Source organism: Etheostoma spectabile, chromosome 15 (assembly GCF_008692095.1).
Source record: "Etheostoma spectabile isolate EspeVRDwgs_2016 chromosome 15, UIUC_Espe_1.0, whole genome shotgun sequence".
In the NCBI taxonomy this organism is placed as follows: domain Eukaryota; kingdom Metazoa; phylum Chordata; class Actinopteri; order Perciformes; family Percidae; genus Etheostoma; species Etheostoma spectabile.
Genome location: NC_045747.1, coordinates 33,205,606 through 33,213,937, shown reverse-complemented (window position 1 = coordinate 33,213,937; position 8,332 = coordinate 33,205,606). Strand labels below are relative to the sequence as shown.

At 41.4% G+C, this 8,332-nt stretch overlaps 1 protein-coding gene across 1 annotated transcript in view; it reads left to right on the top strand.

Annotated features, from left to right (window-relative positions):
- The window catches only part of LOC116702590 (mucin-2), a gene marked incomplete at its 3' end in the record, with an annotated part of 112,684 nt that overhangs the window by 79,566 nt on the left and 24,786 nt on the right, over positions 1-8,332 (top strand).

Below are 8,332 nucleotides of genomic sequence, written 5' to 3'. Positions count from 1 at the left end.
GTTGCTTCCTCCATGTTTGTTAAAGAGTGTCTATTCCTGCCCCTCCCCCCTCTGTGTAACAAAGAGATAGGGCGGGGGCGCGCGGAGCAGTGCAGAGAGCGCCAGGTCAGTTGCTTGCTTGCAGGATCACAGCGTAGATTTGAACTATATCGATATATACGATATGGTCTAATTCCATATCACATTAAAAAATATATCGATATATTTTTCATATCGATATATCGCCCAGCCCTAGTTGTAAGGTACTATGATCTCTTTAACATCTTGGGAGTATAGCTCCCGGCACCGGGACGTATCCTCGCCGTTTTTCGGAAGTGCGGACTTCTGTCATAAATTGTAAGCATTAAACAGTCATAAACACGCTCATGCCATACATCATTTGAAAGCTTAAAGTCTCATGATTCCATCGAGCCCACACACAAAGCAATAAGGTGACTCACAATGGTTATAATCATGTTCTGAAGTAAAGAAAGACCGAAAGATTTGAGTCTAAATCGAGTGTGTTTTCCTACCTGTCTCCTCGTGTCTTTAATCACAGCGGTGAAAGATCGCCAAAGACGTTTTTTTCCTACATCGACAATACGCCAAGCTATTAGAATATCCAAGCCTTGTAATCCATAATTATCTGGTCCCCTCACAATCTTGTAGTTTCTGGCCAAGTTTTGACGTAGAGAAATCTAGATACTGCATCATTTCTCGGTTTTGATCGTGTGTATCTTTTCCCCTGTGCGTCCCTGTGTGTCACTCCACACACCGCCGGAATCTGTGGCTTCTGCAGATTCCGGTGAACTATGTTCCCAGCCAATAGCTTCAGTATTTCTCAAGATACTCCCAAGGTAAGCCAATGAAATCTCACAGTCCCCATTGGTGCCACGTGCGAAAAACAGAGCATATCCCACCAGTTAGGAAGAGTCTAAAACTGGCATCCCTGTGTAGCCAATAAGAAGACAAGTTGATTGATATCAAACAGGGCCAGAAAAAACTATCCCTGGGAGGCTCCAGCCCTTTCAAAGCAAAATAAGGCCTTTTATTGCATTTCACCATTCATCAATTATGATTACTTTCCTATAAATCTATGTATGTACTTCTTTAGGTATATGTGTGAGTGATGTGGATGTGTTTTTGTATTTCAGAAGTTTTTTATTTAGCACTTTTTTGGCTTTTTTAGAAATAAGGAATGAGACAAACGCACAGACATATCTGTAGAAATACATTCATATAAAATCCATTTATAAGTTAATTTTCTGCTGGAATTTTTCTGTTCTTCTAAGTTGAGGACATGTGGTAGGTTACTATTTTAGTATATAGCCCATGTAATATGCTTACAGTAGTGCTTTTTATAATTTTTTCAGATGATTTACTTGGACAGATATAGAAATTCTGTGTTCTAACCTCTGTAGCTCTGTGTCAGTAAGGCCTAGTGTCACAATGAGTTCATTGTGAAGTTAACACTCTCAATTGTTTTGTCGTAGTGGCATTGTGACACGAGCCTTACTGACACAGAGCTACAGAGGTTAGAACACAGAATTTCTATATCTGTCCAAGTAAATCATCTGAAAAAATTATAAAAAGCACTACTGTAAGATATTACATGGCTATATACTAAAATGTAACCTAGCCACATGTCTCAACTTAGAACAGAAAAATTCCAGCAGAAAGAGATGACTATAAAATGGATTTATATGATGTATTTCTACAGATATGTCTGTGGCGTTTGTCTCATTCCTTATTTCTAAAAAAAGCCAAAAAAGCTAAATAAAAAACTTCTGAAATACAAAAACACATCCACATCACTCAACACATATACCAAAGAAGTACATACATAGATTTATGGAAAAGTAATATAAATTTGATGAAATGGTGAAATGCATAATAAGGCTTATTTTGCTTTGAAAGGGCTGGAGACCTCCCAGGGATAGTTTTTCTGGCCCTGTTTGATATCAATCAACTTGTCTTCTTATTGGCTACACAGGGATGGCAGTTTTTGACCTCTTTTTCTAACTTGTGGGGATTTGCTGTCAGTTTTCCACAGTGGCCAAGGGACTGTGAGATTTCATTGGTTACCTTGGGAGTATCTTGGAAATACTGAAGCTATGGCTGGGAACATAGTTCACCGAATCTGCAGAAGCCACAGATTCCGGCGTGTGTGTGGAGTGACACACGGGACGCACCGGGGAAAGATACACCACGATCAAAACCGAGAAATGAGTGCAGATCTTAGATTTCTCTACGTCAAACTTGGCCAGAAACTACAAGTTGTGAGGGACCAGCATCATATTATGGATTACAAGGCTTGGATATTCTAATAGTTGGCGTATGTCGATGTAGGAAAAAAAACGTTTTCCTTTGGCGATCTTTCACCGCTGTGCATTAAAGACACGAGGAGACAGGTAGGAAAACACACTCGATTTAGATCGAATCTTTCGGTCTTTCTTTACTTCAGAACATGATTCTAACCATGTGAGTCACCTTATTGCTTTGGTGTGGGCTCGATGGAATCAGTGAGACTTTAAGCTTTCAATGATGTATGGCATGAGCGTGTTTATGACTGTTTAATGCTTACAATTTATGACAGAAGTCCGCAACTTCCGAAAAACGGCGAGGATACGTCCGGTGCCGGGAGCTATACCCAAGATGTTAAAGAGATCAAGTACTTACAACTAGGGCTGGGCGATATACGATATGAAAAATATATCAATATTTTTTAATGTGATATGGAATTAGACCATATCGCTAATATCGATATAGTTCAAATCTACGCTGTGATCCTGCAACAAGCAACTGACCTGGCGCTCTCTGACATGCTCCGCGCGCCCCCGCCCTATCTCTTGTTACCACAGAGGGGGGAGGGGCAGGAATAGACACTCTTTAACAAACATGGAGGAAGCAACAACGTTGCGGAGCGTACGGAGGATGAATTGGTTAGTAAAAGAAAAAGCAGTGGCTCAGTAATTTGGAGTGGTTCGGATTCAAAGTATCAGATGAGAAAACAAATGCACGTTATATGTAAGGAGTGCCATAAACAAATTACAGCCAGGGGTGGAAGCACCACAAATTGTTTCACCACCTAAAACAGTGGCACAAACTGCCAATCGAAGAGTGGGTGAAACTGGCGCTGCAGAAGCCCCAGCCGCAAGCCAACGATCAACTTGAAAAGCTCCAGCCCCAAAAACAAGTTCACTGCAAACTTAATTACCCGCCGTGTGCTATAGAAAGAAAAGTGACAAGTGGTGTACTATAACTAAGCCGTGTCCTATCACATTGCTAAAGATATGGCCCTATTGCAACGTGGAACAAGTGGATTCAAAAAGCTACTGAAAAACGTGGACCCGAGATATGAGCTTCCCAGTCGCAACTCTTTGCACGAGAAGCACATGCCACAAAGTTACACTGAAGTCAGGCAGAGCCGCGCTGACCGGCCGCTACGTTCACTCATTTGCGTTGACCAGCGTATGTGGTCGAGCAGGACATGTGAGCCTTACATGAGCGTGACAGTGTCCTTATTCACAAGACTGGGAGATGAAAAACAGCGTGTCTTCAACCAAGTTATATCCCCAGGATCACACCGGTGAGAGCATATAGCCGAGGCCCTGCAGGACACAATTGCAAGTGGAAACTCCAAGAAAAGATCTGGTTTGCATATAACAACCGACAACGGGAGAGCAACATGTCAAAGCGGTTGAGTTGAACGAGTGGGAGATGCAGTGCTTCGGTCACAGACCCACCCCTTGGCTATTGGTGAGGCAGTGTTGTAAGGAGTATTCAGATATTTATTTTAAACAACGTTATTTTAAAGGAAAGGTTAAGTGTAAGTAATTATGACTTTAAAATGCTGGGTAGCTGTTCATATCTCAAGGTAACACATTAGCTATTTAGACTATATTTTTTTCGGATTGAAAGAGAGACTGCAAAGTAACTAGAACTAATGTTGATACGTAGGCCTAAACATTGTGGAGTTTTTAGTGGAGTGAAAATATAAATGAGTACATTAAAAAAATTGCTATAAATACTAAGAACAACACAAGAACAAAACATGCGTAAATGTATAGTCATCTTTTACAAGTATACAAAAATATAAACATGCAATAGGACAATATGTTAATATATTTTTCATGATTTTGACAGGACATGGCATGAATGACAAGCGCGTCACCCGGGCCTTTCTCTGTGCAAGAGAATTGTTAGTGTTTTTCATACAGGGAAGAAAAGGAGCATCTTGCTGAGAGATCCAGATTCAGCGGGTTCTGCCAAGTCACCAACTCATAACAGAGTCTGCCACACGTGGGGATTGAGGCACCAGATGATAGAGCGAGTCCTGGAGCAGGAAGGAGCACTGGCCAAAGTCCTGTCTAATGACAAAAGACCAGGCACACCTTGTCCTACCTGGCAGGACTTAGAGGTCCTAGAAGCAGTCCAAAAGGTCCTGAAACCTCCCAGGACTGTTACTGATGCTTTGTCAGGTGAGGAGTTCGTACTCTATATATGTGAAACCTGGACTGCACCTTTTTAATGAAAGTCTCCTGGCATGTGAAGAGGGTGATAGCGAGCTTTGTAAATCGATCAAGACCAGCATTGTTGAGTACCTAAACAGCAAGTATTCGACCTGCCACTACTGACCTATGGAGATGGTCATTTGTGGATCCACGGTTCAGGGCCACCTACTCCCAAGTGAAAAGGTGATGCATTGAAGCACAGAGCTATTGGAGGTGGAGACGCTACTGGCTGATCAGCCGCCTTACCTACGTGTGCCCACTGTTCCTGAGCTGCAGATGGAGAAGCCAGCAGTAGCACCAAAAGACTAAGGCACTGGCAAGCTTCTTCAAGCAGCGCACATCCACTACCACTACACCAACCAAGAGGGGGCATTGAAAAAGAACTGTCCAGTTACTTGCAGTCACCAAGTGTGGAGAGGGACACTGATCCCCTCCAGTGGTGGAAGGTACATGAAGTTGTCTTTCCAGTCCCTGAGCCACCAGCAAAAAAGTATCTCTGGTACAGCCCTACAGTTCACCCTTGAACGTTTTCAGCTGCAGTTGGCATATTGTGACCTGTCACAGAGCATTTGAGCCGGATGCAGTTGACAGGCTGGTGTTTCTTGCACCAAAAATCTCTAAAGGAGAAGGACAAGCTTGGTCTTTCTCTAATGTCTACCTCAGACAGCATTACAGTTTAATCAAAGTAAAAAGAGGGTGAAAAATGTTATTGAGTTGATAGTCTGTTTCTTGTGCAAATGGTTGAGACTGTTGTCAGATATGATTTAGTTAACAAAAAGGAAAGGTAATCAGTTCTTATTTAAAGAAATGTTATTACAACGAGCACGTTATTTTGTTCTTTTAATATAATGCTGCCCTTACTAGGGTTTGTCATATGTTTATTCTTGTATGTGTTTGTTATTCAACATTGTGACTTGTTAGAAAGAGAAAAAAATCTCTAAGTGATTTAATAGCATTTATAGTTGTCTAACTAAAAATTTCATATTGTACTTTTCTCATATAAATATGGTTATTTCAGAAACCATTGGGCCTATTTCTATTTTATACGCCTATTTTTATTTTAAGATATTTTATTTAAATTTTACTCTTATGGAGCTTTGATTTCAAAAAAATTGTACTCCTGTTGTATACAGTATTTATGTTTACATTTTATTATTTAACAGCTGGAGTCTTTTATTTATGAGAGGTGAAGAAACCTGTTCATATGTTATTCATTGATTTCGCAAGTGTTACACTGTTTCAATAAAAACTACTTGGTGACATGTCATATTGACTTGATGAAAACATTTTGCGGAAAAAAGTGATCGGGATATATATCGGAATATCTATTTCAGCCTAAATTTATCGGATATGACGCTTTTGGTCTCCATATCGCCCAGCCACTATTACAACACCACCCAGAGCACTAGCTCCCAGAATCTTCCGAGTAAATCGTGTGGTTCCTAGAGTCTCTAAATAGAACGGGAGCCAGAGCGTTAACAGCTATCAGGCTCCTAGCCCTGTGGAACCGGTTCTCAGTTTGGGTCCGGGAGGCAGACACTCTTCCACATTTGAAATAGGCTCCTAGACTCTCCTCTTGATAAAACTTATAGTAGTAGTAGGTTAGTTTGTTACGCTGTCGTATAGGCCTCTGGGGGACTTCCCATGGAGCACTGAGACCTCTCTCTTCCTCCTTCTCTATAACATCCAGAGTATGGTCTAGACCTGCTCATCTAGGAAAAAAAGCGCAACGAGATAACTGTTGTTGTGATTTTAGCAATATAAATAAAATTGAATGGAATATTGTTAGGGAGTGAGGAAGTCGCAGTGTCTCCTAACCCGGCCCACCTGATCTCGTCACAGTGTATTAGATTTATCTATCATATAATCAATAATATATCAAACTAGCGGAAGCGGGCATACAGCCGGGGGAGTAGTCTAGCCCACAGGCTCCTTCTTTACCGTTATCCTAGTTATGCCTGTAATAGTTTTAGATCACCTGGGGGACTTCACTTTACACACTGGCTCCCTCTCCTCTATCTTCTATTTCATTTTGTGTGCATCCATGTCCCAGAAATGCTTTGGTTCTAACTTAGCTCTGGGGAGTCATTACCCCCGAGCCTTTATGTTTCTTTTTTTCCCCCAGCATTTTTCATAAATCAGGGAGGCTACAATCATGGTAGTCAGCTGCGCCATGGTCCCGTACACTCCTGCGATGCCCTGGTACAATCCTGCTACGTTCTGCGGTGCCTATGCTTACGTTCCCTGCTGGCCTTGTTGAAAAAGCCGCACAGGCCCCTGCCTATGCCGTGAAATCTACAAGAACTACTCAAATCACTATTTTTTTGCACTGTTATTGCCACTCTTTCATTTCAACCCCAACCGGCCGTCAGGTACACTGCCCTACCAAGAGCCTGGGTCTGGACCGAGGGGTTTCTGCTAACAGGAAGTTTTCCTGCCACGTTGCACTGTTGCTTGCTCTCTGGAGGAAACTGTAGAAACTGTTGGGTCCTTGTAATTCTGGAGTGTGTTCTAGGACCTTACCTACTTTAAAGTGGGTCCTCGAGATAATCCCTTGTAGAATCTACATAGTAGTAAATAATAATACATAAAATTTAATTGAAATGATTAATTCAGATTGACTGAAAAACACTGGTGGGTTGTTCAGAGCAGCTTTAGGGGTCACACTTTGACATGTAGCACAGAAGTTGGGTACCTTAAGCACTGAACCATTCAGTAGTACCGAATACACTACCTGATAATTTGGTTCCGCAGTACCAATGGTGCCTTTGTCTTACTTTCCTCTGTAATTACAAACAATATGTCAGTTGTAAAATAATTCCAAACCTATTTATCCTAGAGCATGTGTTATTTAATAAAAATACTTTAACTGACATACTTAAATGAAAAAAAAAATAAAATAAAAACCACCCCTCTCTCGTCCCAAACCGGTTCCCCACAACCTATCTCAACGAGAAATATTGCAACTTTTATTTTGTATTGTATTTTATATCCTGTTTATTTCCATCATGACCTTTTTTAATTGCATCTTTACAATGGTTTTCATGCAGCCAATTTTCATAAATTGCCTTGCCTTACACCTCAGTCCGCAGTTGTTTCCCGGGCATAAGGAAGACCATTTTGTGTCCTGCTTGTTCACCATAAAGTTAAAGAAATGGACCAACAGACCCCATTGCTATGGACAGAGACACGTGAAGGACTATTACGGACTTTTCCGGTGATGGCTAGGACGTAATGTCGGCATCCTCCAACGAGTTTGACTGAGTAGAGTGTGTGTGGGCAACCGGTTGAAAGGTTTGTAATTATTCTGGTGTTTGTAAGAGAAATCTAATCATTCCCGTAGACCCGTAGGTATCATGTAGGAGATAATAAATAGACACCGCTAAGTATTGCTACAACACACAGTTGTTAACATTATTAATTAAACCTAAAACAGTACTAAGTCAACAACTGTCTCTTGGCACTACGGGGATTGTTTGTTTGATGTTTATGACACAATGTTAGCTATTTTTACAAAACCGTTGCTACGTGAGCCATAACGGGAGATACAAGGTAATGGCGCCTTTTATCATTGTCGTTATTTCTTAGAAATAACATGGGACAAATAGATTACTTCACATGTTTCAGATGTCATAGTGACGTCAAAATGAACGTCATCAATGTCTAAGGGCGGTCGTGCTTCGTACATTAAAATGGCGCCAGAGGTACTACGCTTAGAGAGGAGAGCTTACCCCCTTAGTCTCACAGGAAGTAGCGGCCGTCTACCACCAGGCCCAGGAGCGGCACGTGTCTACCAGCCAGGCCCAGGATAGAGGAAGTATAATCAAAAGAACAAGGAA